Source organism: Haemaphysalis longicornis, unplaced genomic scaffold, assembly GCF_048455015.1.
Source record: "Haemaphysalis longicornis isolate Haplotype H1 unplaced genomic scaffold, Haemaphysalis longicornis Haplotype H1 scaffold_14, whole genome shotgun sequence".
Lineage (NCBI taxonomy): Eukaryota > Metazoa > Arthropoda > Arachnida > Ixodida > Ixodidae > Haemaphysalis > Haemaphysalis longicornis.
In genome coordinates, this window is record NW_027526245.1 from 53,757,936 (window position 1) to 53,772,124 (window position 14,189).

The window sequence follows — 14,189 nt, forward strand, 5'->3', positions numbered from 1 at the left end:
TGTGCTTTTTCTCCCTCACCCCTCCCCCCTTTTTTTTCTTTTGTGTTGCTCCAAGCCGATTTCGACATACCACGCGCACGCGCCTCCCTCGACCTTCGGCATTTCCTCTTACTACCTGCTTTACACACACGCAAAAAGAAAACAGGAAAAAAAAACAGGAAAGAAGTTCTTGCATGTACCGCAAAGCTGCGCGTGTGTTGCACCCGCTCATACCCCTTCTATTCTTCTGTGAACACTGACCACCGCAGTCGGAATTCTTCAATCTATACGGGCTGTTGCTGTTTACGAGCTTTCTCTCTTGCACACAGTTCAGTAACCTTGTAATTGCACCCCCAAGACGCCCCTGTTGTCCCCGATATTCCCGGAAGCCTCCTTTGAGGTCGCCCGGCTCCACCGCAGCCCAGGTCAAGCCGTTACCCCCTGTTTTCTCCTACTCTCGCGTAGTCTTTCCTCTTTCTCTACTGCGGGGTCCTGTAACAAGAACCACACCTCCCTTTCTCTCTCACTATTTCGCTCCTTTCAACCGACCCTTGACCCACGGTGCTGTCTTCCTTCCGGCACCGCTTTTAACAACCTCCCTTCTTTCTCTCCAACTCAATCTGTATCTATAAAACAGTGTGCCAGAGATGAACCCTGATGCCTTGGAAAAGACAAGTCTCCTTGCCGAAACGTTGGCAGAGGTCTGACTGAGGCAGCTACCTTCTCCAAATAATATTTCTATATATATATATATATATATATATATATATATATATATATATATATATATATATATATATATATATATATATATATACATTCCGTCAATGTATATATGTATATATATATATACATCAATGTATATATACATATACATTGACGGCCTCCGCCATATCCCGAACAAAAGACCGAAAGTTTAACCGAGATAAGATTTCTAACACTTGCCACATGCGTAAGAATCTAACAAGCTCCGGCACTAGTAACTGCCCCAAGTCTGACAATACGGCCGATAATGTCACTACGACTGTAATAAATGCTTCGACTACTGCACCCCAAACAGTTCAGTTAAACACCTGTACTAATATTTTTCCCTCGCCTGCCGTCACAAAAGAAAACCTTACCGGAAATGTAATGAACCTTTCAAGTATAACCCTCTCCCCAGCTCAGATGAACGTCTTGTCAAAGGGCCTAAATTTTTGCCCGGCTACTGGTGGTTTTGGTGAATTTCAACTTTTAAGGACTTAGATAACTTCGCCAGAAACATGAGGCTACGAGAATACTTCTACGATCACCCCGCGACGGAAGAAGCCCGCAGAACCCTACCTAGCTCTAAGCACTGGACCCCTCCCACACAGCGTGATAGTTGCCTCGACATGTACATCAAAGCTGTCCAACGCGATGTGCGAAAAGCATACCAAACACAAATTTCTTTCCACCACAACATGACAACCAACGAAAAGAAAGCCCTAGAGGAACTCGCAAGCTGTCCCGACATAATTATTAAACCTGCCGACAAGGGAGGCGCAATCGTAATCCTTGACAAAACCGACTATGTTAACGAGGCCAATAAGCAACTATCAGTATCGACGTTCTATAAAACACTACCCAATGATCCCACTCAAGATTATAAGCAAACTGTCAAAGATAAACTTGCTGAGCTTGTTAAAAGTAAAACAATAAATGAAACCACGGCTCGTTCCCTGATACCCTTAAGCCCAGTACCCGGTAAATTCTATCTTCTCCCAACGATTCACAAGGTGAACAACCCAGGGCGCCCCATTGTTTCTGGCATTGGCACGGTTACCGAAAACCTCTCGCGCTATGTGGATAATCTCATTTGAGACATTCCGCCCAGCTTTCCCTCCTTCATTAAGGATACCAATGACTTTCTCTCAGACATCTCAAAAATTGAAATTCCTGATAACTGCCTTCTAGTCACCCTTGATGTTGCGTCAATGTATACTAACATCCCCCATAAAGATGGCATCGCCGCTATATCCCTTGCATATGAGCAGTCATCGTGCGACAAACCTATCGATTCTTCTGCTCTCGAAACATTCCTTAGGCTTATTCTTGAACTTAACAATTTTGAGTTCGACGGAGTTCATTACGTGCAAGTCAGCGGAACGTCAATGGGAACTCGAATCGGACCTAACTACGCTAATATCTTTATGGCTCACCTCGAATCAAACTTTCTTGACACCCAAAATTTAAAGCCAATGTACTATAAAAGGTATATTGATGACATATTCTTGATCTGGCCACACAGTGAGGCGGAGCTCCTCACCTTCATTGAGGCATTTAACCTAGCCCATCCTAGTATTTCCCTTGCTCATTCCTATTCGGAACACAGTGTAAACTTTCTGGACGTCACCGTTACTACCTTCCAAGGTCGGCTTCAAACTAAACTGTATAGAAAACCGACAGACACGCGGCAGTATTTGCACTTCCGAAGTAGCCATGTCAGACACTGCAAGACAGCAATACCTTACAGCCAAGCCCACCGATTTAGGAGAATTTGCTCAAACCAAGCCGACTTTGACTCAAACTGTCGAGAACTCAAGACCGCCCTCCTGAATAAAAAATACCCGGAAAAAGTTATCGACGACGCTATTGTGCGAGCCAACCAATTAGACCGTAACGAAATCTGTAAGAAAAAAGCCCCGAACAAGAACCCGCAAACTAACTTAGTTTTAACCCACTCATCCTCCGCTCCAAGAGTGTCAACCGTGCTAAAAAACATCACAATATGCTAATGCAAAGTTACCGCTTAAAAAGCATATTCCCCGAACCACCACGCGTTGTCTACCGGCGTAATAAGAATTTAGGTGACTTTCTTACTAACTCTCGTATCAACCGACCGGCAACTACTGGCTGCATGCCCTGCAACAAACCCCGATGTAAAGTATGCCCACACATGACCACTACACAGCGCGCCACCAGCACGGCTTCAGACTACTACGTAAATATAAAAGGTAACTTTAACTGTGACTCCGCTAATGTCGTATATCTTCTAGAGTGCAATGTTTGTAGGCAACAATATATCGGCCAAACTGAAACGCCCTTCCGAATACGGTTCAATAATCACCGCTCTCATGCAGAAAGCTGCCCTTATTTGCCCCTGTCAAAACATGTGAACAGTCCCGGGCATGCATTTGAACATCTTAAAGCAACAATTTTAGAATCCGCCTTCAAAACGCACCACGACCGCAAGGTTCGGGAATCTTATCTCATTTATAAGTTTGGTTCAGCCACGCTTGGAATTAATGAAAGTTACGGAAAACTAACGTGCTTATCCCTCGATTAAAATTAGCGGCTTCATAATTTTTATAACTATGTTTATTATTCCTACCCTGGAGTTTGCCATCAGAATTCGCTGAAACTCTCCTAATACAGCAGCTTTATTAGCCTAATGCGGCTCAACAATGCCATTTGTCCTGGGGAGGGAGGCCTCGTTCCCATCTTCGCTTCCCCCCGAACCAGTCTCAGCAGTCACTGAATACCTCAGTGTATACTCTTCCCTTTCTTTTCAAACCGCGGTTGTCCAGTTTCCCCCATTGTCTCAACTTGCAGCCCGCGCGGCATACGTTGACCCGTCATGGTGCAACCTTGAACGCTGCATTGTTAACACGACCCCTTTTTCTCTCTCTCGCTCCCCCCCTTTTTATTTTTCTTGTTTGTTTGTTGATGTTGTAACATAATCGTAGCCTGACTGTATGCACACTCCCTATTTCCGAAACATTTTCCGCTCTTTCTCACAGTTTTATGCAAACCTATATAAGAAATGAGTTCAAAATGTTTGCGACAGCAAAATCATGTAACTTTACTCTGATGAAGGCAAGTCCCGTTGCCGCTACGTAAGTAAACATTGTTTGTTACTGTTCTTGCTGTGTATCCGACTCTTTACTTATACTATATATATATATATATATATATATATATACACGAGAGGGTAGACACACGTATGAAAACGATGATCGAACTAACGTTTCGACCGGGGTCCGGTCTGACGAAGACCGGACCCCGGTCGAAACGTTAGTTCGATCATCGTTTTCATACGTGTGTCTACCCTCTCGTGTATTTTTGAAACCGAATCCCGGAACTTATTCATCGCTATATATATATATTGAGAGGACAAGGTTCACCGGAGAGGCCGCTGTTCGGGGCGACCGTTTATTCGGAGGCTCGAGCAGGGAACGCCCGAGTACATGATAATGAGTATTCACAGAGATGAGGACGAAGTGATAGAGCACGTTCGCTAATGATGATGATAATGTACAGATGAAGAGGAAGCACTGATGGCAGTCCGATGATCGCACAGCAAGACCGACTGTGCCAACCGGTGCGGTGCCGGTAGATTGCCCAAGGATGCTCACAATATATATATATATATATATATATATATATATATATATATATATATATATATATTTATATATATATATATACAGTCATGCGACACTGTCTACAGTGGCTCAGCTAGCCGCCGAGCGTGCTCCTTTTGAGCAGATCTAATGGCCTTGACTGTTAGGGCAGTCAATGTCCTATGAATGTCCTTTGGCCTAGTAAACAGGTAGTCTCGAACATTCGGTTTTTATATAACAGCCACAGAATTGCCTGCATTCCACGAATTTTGGTATATATTGGCACAAAGTCTCTTATAATGTAATTATACAGCTGAAACTATCGTCCCTGAAGCCCTTAATCTCGAAATCCAAACAGTGGTCATGGAGCCTTTCGGAAAGTTGATGCTGCCCTTGCTTCCACAGAGTGGGAACAGATTAGGCTCTCTATACACTTTGATCCATAAGGTCGCTATACACAGCTTTGATATTCTTTCCAGTTGCCACTCGAAGGTACTTTCCTGTCGCCGCCTGGTTTAAGGAGAAACGCTGATGCTTAGGCCACCGAGTAAGCAATAATACCGGCTACACACGGCTTTTCCGCTTCAAGCTTAACGAGGCACGCCCCCGCCTTTTAAAGACTGCGACAGTTCTGAAGTAGAAAACGTGTGATATGTGTGTGTAAACAAAATATGGTGTACACGGACTCCTTCAGTATCACTAAGGGCAAGTTCCCGAAATTGCGTCTTACGTTGGACGACGTTCTTGGTCCCTGGTGATGCACAAGAATGGCTTCACGTGCGAACGAATCCTTTGTATGTTCCTCCGTAGTTTACGTCCAGTATATAACTTATAATAGGCCTGTATATTGATGCGTATTTGCTATAGGACACTGCTGTTCGGCTTTCAACTGTAAGACTGTGTGCGGTTTTAATAAAAAGTTTTCCGGTACATTTCTCGCGTGAATGTTGTATGAGTGGTTTGCATGGGGCACTCGCGTGTAGTTTGCCATGTCCTGGGTTTTTCTATACCCGAAATCGAACTGTTTCTTGTCCGTAGTTCAGCATTTCACCTTACTTTACGCCAAAATTCACACTCTCCAGACCTCAACTCGTGTCCTTTCTACTTCATTGCTTCCTCCTATTCGTGGTATTTTTCACCTGAGGTAGTATTTTAGGTATGCTAGGTAGCATGTACATACATACATACACTCATATACACGCCTACATTTACTTAGGGAGATTAAGATTTCTATTCTTATACGTTGACTGTGTCGTATACGTTGATATGTTGAGGCAGAGTAATTAGAAGGACAAGAATGTGGTGGAGTGGTAAGCTTCCATTCATTATCTGAATGGTAAGCTTCCATTCATTATCTGAGAATGTCTGCCGTATGGCAGACATTCTCAGATAATGAATGGAAGCTTACCATTGTCGCTGAAGAAGAAGGTGTATGACAGTTCATCTTACCGGTACTCACCTACAGGGCAGAAACTTGGAGGCTCACTAAGAGGGTTCAACTTAAATTGAGAACGACTCAACGGGCAATGGAGCGGAAGATGATAGGTGTAACATTAAGGGACAAGAAGAGATAGGAGTGGGTCAGGGAGCAAACGCGTGTTAAGGACATACTAGTAGAAATTAAGAAGAAATGGACGTGGGCAGGGCATGTAATGCGAAGGCAAGATAACCGTTGGTCATTAAGGGTAACAGAGTAGATCCCTAGAGAAGGCAAGCGTTGCAGGGGGTGGCAGAAAGTTAGATGGGCAGATGAGCTCAAGAAGTTTGCGGAGATAAATTGGCCGCTGTTAGCACAGGACCGGGGTAACTGAGGATTAATGGGAGAGGCCTTTGCCCTGCAGTGGGCGTAAACAGGCTGGTGATATTGGTGATGACGATGATGATGATGATGATGACGTTGATTGTGTTACTTTGTGTAAAAATGGGCGTATTCGCGTGTCACAAAAACGTCTTTGAAACACGCGGAGCACTTTTACCAGATAACGGGACTTCCCGGAGTTGCAGTAATGTTGTCTGCTGAGTAATGCAGCAGTGTCAACGCGTGTTAGCAAAAAACATAATTTCGTTTGTTCAGCCAATTACGACTGATTTGCTAGTCCTTATGGAGAGAAGATAAATAGGGTAATTAGGGATTGTAAGCCGTAAACAGTTATCAGCGCGCTAATACCTACGTCTCGTAGTCTGCATTATTTCTTGTTTGTAAATAGCAACTTTCTCCTTACGTGGATATGCTGCAACTTTGGAGACAATTTCAGCTATAGGATCTCACCGAGTGCAGAAAAAGTCTTCACCTCAGTGAAGTGAAAGGAACTAAAAATGAAGCTCATTACAACCTTTAACTTTTATAACCTATAAAACATGCATTCTGGCAGATGTGGAGATGGAGCCTTGAATAGCATCAAGTTACTGCCCTTGAAGGTAAGAGAGGAGGTGCCGTCTTACACCAACGTTTCTACCAGAACCAGCGTTGTGTAATATTACCCTCCCCGGCCCGTTTTCTTAACTTGTGCTTCCCGTGTTCAGAATGGCCGATTCGACCCAGTTCATAGATAGTGAAATACGGGTCCCCAACAAGTTTACTTAAAAACGAGCAAGTACGCGCAAAATTGACGAATTACAGAGAGCTGGTAAACAACGTTTTTAATAATTGGCGAACACTTACGCGTCCGGAACATTCAGCTACAATAAGAGTGCCTTCGACTGGGTCCACTCTTGACCTGCAGATACAATATAAAAAGTGGTCGAAACTGTAACGTTATTAGGTATAACAATTCCAATGATTAGAAACATTAAAATCCCCATTAAACACAGATATGGTTGCTGCTTTGCAAACTCTTTAAAATCAGGAAACTTCCAACCAGTAGGTTACTATTTGTGTAGCTTAGCCGAGTTTCTTCCGCAAGGTTTCGTATCCTCATAGGCAGAAACTACTCATCCTAGGAGATAGACTGAAAGTATGCTTTCATACTCACTAAAGCTACTCTATACTGAAGTACGGTTGCAGCTATTGCGATTAGACGAGGGCAAATTGACGTGGTTATTATAAGCACTGTTACTGTGACTCGCAAAGCTACTGAATGCGTTCGTGCTGCCTGTGATATGACGCCTCTCGACAGACACGTGATCCTTGGTGTCTGTGCCTCCGAACGTCCATTATCTTTACCTACTAGGCATCCAAATTACAAAAAAATTTGAAGGTCATTCCCCTTATGCTGCCTGTCATGTGAATGAGTATTCAGGTGATCCTAGGAGTGAAGTCAATATTTATCCCCTTTCCCACACATTTTAAATGAAGCTGTGATTCTCACGTAATTTACAATCATCCTTCATTATTTGAAGCACAACCCTAGAGGAGTGAAAGGCTGCCATAACCAGCTCAGACCCCGGGGACCAGTGACAGCTGGTAGACAAAACACACAAGACAGCAGCGCCGCAGAAGCCCTGGACGGGGGCTTCTCCCACTTTCTAGCACAAACGTTTTTTTTCCTTCAAATAGAACTTCAGTTCCACCACCACCATCATCATCACCACACGGACTCTGTAGTGCACAGATTCATTTTCACTGGCGAGGGGCATACGTCCTCAACTTTCACTTTTTGCCTGGTATTTACGACAATGGTTCAGCCAAAGGTCTACGTGAATTAGCTGAGGGCTTGTTTTTAAATAGGACGCGTTGCTGGTCAAATTTGGTTCAAGGCATTGACAAAGGTGAAGTCTTCGACGGAGTGTTCTGAATAAGGGACATAATTTCACATGTACTGTATCCTGTAATGAATGCCTTAGTGTATGTGTCTACGAGTACTACACTGGATATTTTATTATTGTCAAAACTTCGTTAGTGGGGCAGTAGCTCGTGAATTTACAAACAGTTTGTCGCCGATCATTCAGTGATTCCCAAAAGGAATTTAAAATATCTAGCTAAAAAATAAGCTGGGTTATTTTCCTCGAAGCTACACTCAGTGGAATAAAAATCATTAGTTTTGTATTTCTGGAAATCGGGCCATTTTTTATTGTTCGCCCATGGCACCGACATGAAATCAACAACGAGGTTGCTCGGGAGCATTAAAATTCCCTTCCAATGTAAACGATTTGGACCATTCTTCAATAAGAGTTTCAAATTGTGAATTCAAGAAATGACTACTTGGGAGGGTTTATACTGTGCGTACTTTACTGAGCCTACCAAACGAATGTTTTACAGGTACTAACTTTAGAATTGTTTCAAGGAGTATTTTGATGAAAGCTATAGATTATTGCAGTTCAATGTGCGCTACATCATACAGTTGGTTTAATCTTGTTAGTCTTTTTAAAAAAAACGGCGTAATTAAGTTTGTCGGTATTAGATTTGAGCATGGAAATTGATTAGGATTATAGAGTTTAACGCGCCGACGAAACGCAGGCGTGAGGCGCGCCGTAGTGGAGGACTCCGAATTAATTTTGACCCCATGGGGATCTTTTACATGCGCCGAAATCTCGTACACACGGGCGTTTATTATTTTCGCCTCCATAGAAAAGCGGCCGCCGCGGCCGGGAATCGAACCCGCGTCCTCGTGCTCAGCAGCACAACGCCTGAGCAACTGAGCCAGTGCGGCGGGTTTTAATCGTGGTACCTGCAGCCCAATAATATAGGTGTATATGGTTAAAATATTTCTAATTGTAATTTTTTCATGAGTCTTTACAATTACAGAAAATAAAGCGCTCCGCCAAATTTGCATTTCAAAAAAAGATGTGTGGTGTTTGTGGTTCTGGTACCATATGTTTCGTAAAAAGAGCTGTTCATGTATAGCATGTTGCTGGGCTAGTTGGTACTGCATTCCAAAAGTTTACGCCAGCTTACGCATGTAAAAAGTATTTTGCTATTGTAAATGGAATGTGTGTTCCTTGTGGAGACCACATATTGCCACCTCTGTGTTATTTTTTGTCAAATTTGAGAGACCTTCTTCACTGATCACTTCCGTATCTTCGTGTCGAAACACACAAGCCTCTCGGTACTAATTTCTGTTCGTGTACTTTACCTTGCTGGCTGTACAAGAGGGCACGTGGGAAAACGGGCACAGGGTTCCCTACTTTTATTCTTTGCACCGCCAGAAGCTTGTAGAGCAAAACCGGTGAACGCTAAACATTATCTCTTTAAAAACTGCGAAACCACAGCAATAATCCTACGCAGATATTTGTTTTACGATACAGGTACCTTTCTTATATATGGCTTGTTTAGTTTTTCAACCTGGGCATTGCTCCTTCCGTTAGTATGCATTCTTTTTCTTCGGAGAAAAAAACGGGACGTTTGTCTACAACACTGCCCAAGTACAACATTTATTCTTTTGTGGTTCTTGTCGTGCGATGATAAGGCAAGAACCAATAATGCTTTCATAGAATAATGTTGCGCAGACCTCAAGTAGAGTTGTAAAATACTAAAAAAGTGTAATCCTTGATGCCACTACGCTATATGTACGCATATTTTTACGTCGGCCACATGCTCGTGCTCGTGACTCACAACCAGTCTTACTCCTCAAACGCAATTCCAAAAAACACTAACATGAATAATATGTCCTCAAGACGTTTGAAACGCAAAGCAAGTTTGCCCCGGGTGCTAGAGGCGTACGAAAAACCCCGCTTGGTGGAATAAAAAGGCAAGAGCAATGCTTACACATAGGTTGGATCCCAAAGTTGTTGATGAAGGGGCAAGAGGTGTTCACGAGTTTCTAGACACACTGCTGTGTGCCTTCTATACATTTTGTAGAGAAGATTGCGTGCATGTTAGAGCCTGTGTTCATATGCATGAAACGTAAGCGTCACAACTGTGGTAGAGTTTTCTGCAACCTATTTTGTCACGCCTCAATCACATGTGTACATAGAAAAAGGATCTGGACCAACCACTGCATATCTAAAGATGCGGGAGGTAAAATCACTACACGTCAGTCGCAAATTTTGTTGCCATCCAGTAGTTTCTAACAATAAAGAAAAGGCAGGCACCGATGCAGCCCTTGAGGTAGATTTTTCTCTTTTCTTTCCAAATAAAGCGAAATTTAGGTGAGGGCCACATAATACTTTACAGGGTGTTGTTTTTGCCCGGCGGCGTGATTCAGTTTCCTACACGATAGAGAAGTTGAACCACCTAGCGGGAGCTAGTGCTCCACTTTAAACATTAAAATACTTTTGACAAGCTGTGCAGCGGGGTCCGCCATTGGAGCTTCGTGTCTGCGAGTTGAACTGGTCCCTATCGTAGCGGCCTTGGCTTGAGCAGTGCCAATCCTACGTGTTATTTATTTTTCAAGTTTAATGACTTTTCTGAAAATGTTTCTGAGCATGCCCCATTTTCGTGAACCATTCGTACCCCATTTTCGTGAACATCCATGGTTCGGCATGCTTTAAAGTGTTTTAAGAGCATTGAGCCAATTCTCACAGCGTGTTTTTGATCTGAAATTTGTGTAAAAAAGGCTTTGCGCGCATTAGAAAGATTTACTTGAAAAAGTCCTCTTTCCTCAGTGGCCTAATAAAAGGGCTGTGTACAACTCAACCCTTGCTGCTAATGCCGCAAGGCTTATCTCAACCGCTTTGGGATGGTATTTCCTGAATTCCGCAGTACATTTACGAAGCATTCCTTCCATGTATGACAAATCATGGCACCGCGTCTCACACTCTGGAACAAAAACGTAGATGTCCTCTGCAACATTTTCACGCGTTCCTACTGACGTAGCTGAAAGACTACCAGTTTCTCGGAGTACTAGCTATGGCACATTGTTTTCTGTACTGTGCTTTTATACCTAATAACGCCATTCGCACGTATTCGTAAATACAGCTTGGAAGGAACAGGTTATGTTTAGGTCAACATGACCACTTTTTCTGAGGAGAAATGTATATTTCTTGCTTTTTACTTTTCAGAGAAAATCCTACACGTAAAATCTTGCTGACAGAGTTTTGTGCGTTCTACCCCTCCAGAGAAAGAGAATGCATATGACCTATGTAAATTAGGGAGAGTGCTCTCAACTTAGCTCACAATTAACCCAAGGATATGTAGAAGCTTCTCCAAACGACGAGGTTTTATTTCCCCAAAATTGTTGATTTCGGCCTATTTGTGATAAAAGCAAGTTTCCTTGTCGGGCATGTTGTAACAATTTATGAGATCTTCCCATGACACAGAATTTCGTTGGACATAATGTACTTGAAAAAATCATGAAAACTCTCCCTACTGCTATAAACACAAAATATAAACACGCAATCTGCCGCACGCGCAACGTATTTTGAAGCACAAAACAGCGCTGGGGCAACTTTCATACGCTTTGTAATAAAAGAACAGCGTGAACAGATGCGAAAAAATAATGCCTACTTTTTTTATGTCAGACAGGCACCCTGAATTTGCAGGAATATATGGCTCAACAGTCAGTTCCTATCTCCCGTTGGCACTCTTTATTGCCAAATATCTAAAGAAGGCACTCACATGACTGCAGCAAAAGTGGCAATAATCATCAAAGCGACGTAATTCTTCATAGTGTGTGATAAGAATAGAGCCAAATGCAGGAGCACGCTGATGGTTCTAAATTAACAGCTCCTGCTATATCGCTGACCTATATCGAATCCAACTCCCAGTTAAATATTCTGCGCATAACATGGCTTTAAAAGCACGTTAACGTCAATGTCACACGACCCCAAAACAGAATGGAGCGAGAATATATCATCCTCATGTCAACATGTCCACCAGCGTCAGTTTTGGCTGGCCATTACATCGGCGATATTGTAGGCCTGTCATAAGCCTTCGAAGAAGTGTGCAAAAAATAGAGCCCACCGCTGTTCAACAGCAGGTCGTTTTTGTTTAATGTAAAGATTATTGTGAGCTCTACCTCCTTTTGTTGTAAAACTCTCGGTCCTGTCTTGCGAGCAGCAGGCAAGGGGATGCGTTAGGACCAACTCAAAGCCTTGACAGCAAAAAAATGCTTCCTCTTTTGTGTAGATTGGCACTGTCAGCAAAATAATACGAACACGATAGTTGTAATTCAAATTAACCTTGCCAATGATAACTAGAAACGCGTGCGCGTTTGCGTGCAGGTGTGATCAGGGATGGGCATTTGTGTACCGCATGCTTTTGGGTGTTGAAATATTCTAAGTGTTGAGAAGCCAAGTGCCGTAGCTGCCGCCTGGCCAGAGCAACAAAATATTCTCTAAAACGAGAAAAACGTTGGACTAAACCTTGTCCACATGGTTGAAGGATTTGTGTATTACAACTAGAGTTTCTTCAATAGGTTTACGAGGTGAGAATTTCGACGGGACACTTTAAAACTGAGCAGTTGGTAAATACCTGCAGTAGGTATCTTTGCTAGTGCTAAATAAGTATCAGTAGTCGCTACAATATCGCACTTCTTCGCTTCAAATCTGAGATAAGTTTTTCGAATTTGACGCAAGGAACGTTGCAATTTATATTTGCTGCCAACGAACCTTCATCTTTCTTGCAAAATTGAATTTTTGAATATTATCACTGCGTATTTCTGTAGGCTTGGTATAACTAGAAAACTCAAAGAAATTTAAAAACCACGTCGGGACCAAGTGCGACTTATCAGCTATAGAGCAGCCAGGCATTCAAGTTTTTAACTGTCCTGAAAGCGATTTGCCAATACAAAGCAATGCAAAGGTTGAAGTAGCCGTTTCATAGTGTTACAGGAGGCAGGGGTGGGCACTGGCACATGGCTCCAGGGGACCCATACCGACTACGCTATAGCACTGGGTGGCACGGTCTCCGCTCGAGCTCTCATGGCCGCATTGTATATAGATTCCGTCTATTCAAAAATAGATCGCACTAGCACTAATTATTGCTCGCCTTCTGATCCATGCCGCCACAAAATATCCATAGAGAGTGGGATATTCATCCCCATACTGGTTCCCAAGCTTCACCCCGTCTCGTCTCCTTAAAAGATCGCCTCGAAGGTCTTGCATCACGTCGGCCACCCCAGCCCCGGTGAGCCATGGACGCGCCCATTCCCCAGCCAGTAATTCGCCAAGAACAGGCGAGACTGGATCTGCCACGACCTGACAAGACAATGGTGCGGTTCCCCTGCCCCGTTTTTCTGCGTGTCTCAGGGGTTTCGGGCTTTCCTTTATTGCGTCGGCGAACACAGCTGTTCGGGGCCAATGTTCAACAAGCTCATCATGATCTGTACTAGCAAAGACTTCACTGTATATTCCCATTTCATCTCACCGTCGTTGCACCTGTCTAGGTACCATGACCTCGGCCGGGATGGCCGCCTTCAACGAGGGAAATATTTTACAGGAGGCAGAGCTGGACACTGGCGCATGGCTTCAGGGGACCCACGCCGGCGACGATGAAGCACTGGGTGGCATGGCCTCGGCTCGTGCTGTCATGGCAGCATTGTAAACAGATTCCGTCTCTTACGAAAATAGGAAAAGCCGTCACCCACGTCGGCATCCGTAGCAAACTTGCGGCTGTTTTGGAGGCGTTCCTTACCACAAAGAGTTCCATACTGCGATCTGAATGAGCTGGACAGTATCAAGAGGGCGCAACTTCTGAAGCATTCTATAGGGCAAGTTGATGATTTTGACGTTTGAAAGTTTTATAGCGCAAGGATGAACACGGGAAGACAACGCCAAAAAGTTATTTCTGAGAGTCGTGTGCCCGCCCATAAAATGTGCCCTGAGGGCCATTTTATGACCCTCGCGGGAACCCCTGTGTAGATGCGACGCATAGAGGGTTCACGTTGCAGCGTCGGACAGCGGAGGAACGGCGCTGGAACGATGGAGCGGAGCGGCGCAGGCACCGCGTTTTATAGCGCGCATAACGGTGAAAGGACGCGCCGGCGCCAGTGCGTCTGCCGCGGCTATGACGCAACACAATCCAACACA

At 43.8% G+C, this 14,189-nt stretch overlaps 1 long non-coding RNA gene across 1 annotated transcript in view; it reads right to left on the bottom strand.

The window, feature by feature from the left end:
• Positions 1-11,935, bottom strand: part of LOC144165105 (uncharacterized) — a 47,975-nt gene extending 36,040 nt beyond the window's left edge. Inside the window, exons 1-2 of the long non-coding RNA XR_013321361.1 lie at positions 11,779-11,935; positions 7,006-7,060 (exon numbers count right to left, since the gene is read on the bottom strand). This is a non-coding gene — a long non-coding RNA (uncharacterized LOC144165105). The remainder of the gene's footprint in view (positions 1-7,005; positions 7,061-11,778) is intronic.
• Between the last annotated feature and the right edge of the window lie 2,254 nt (positions 11,936-14,189).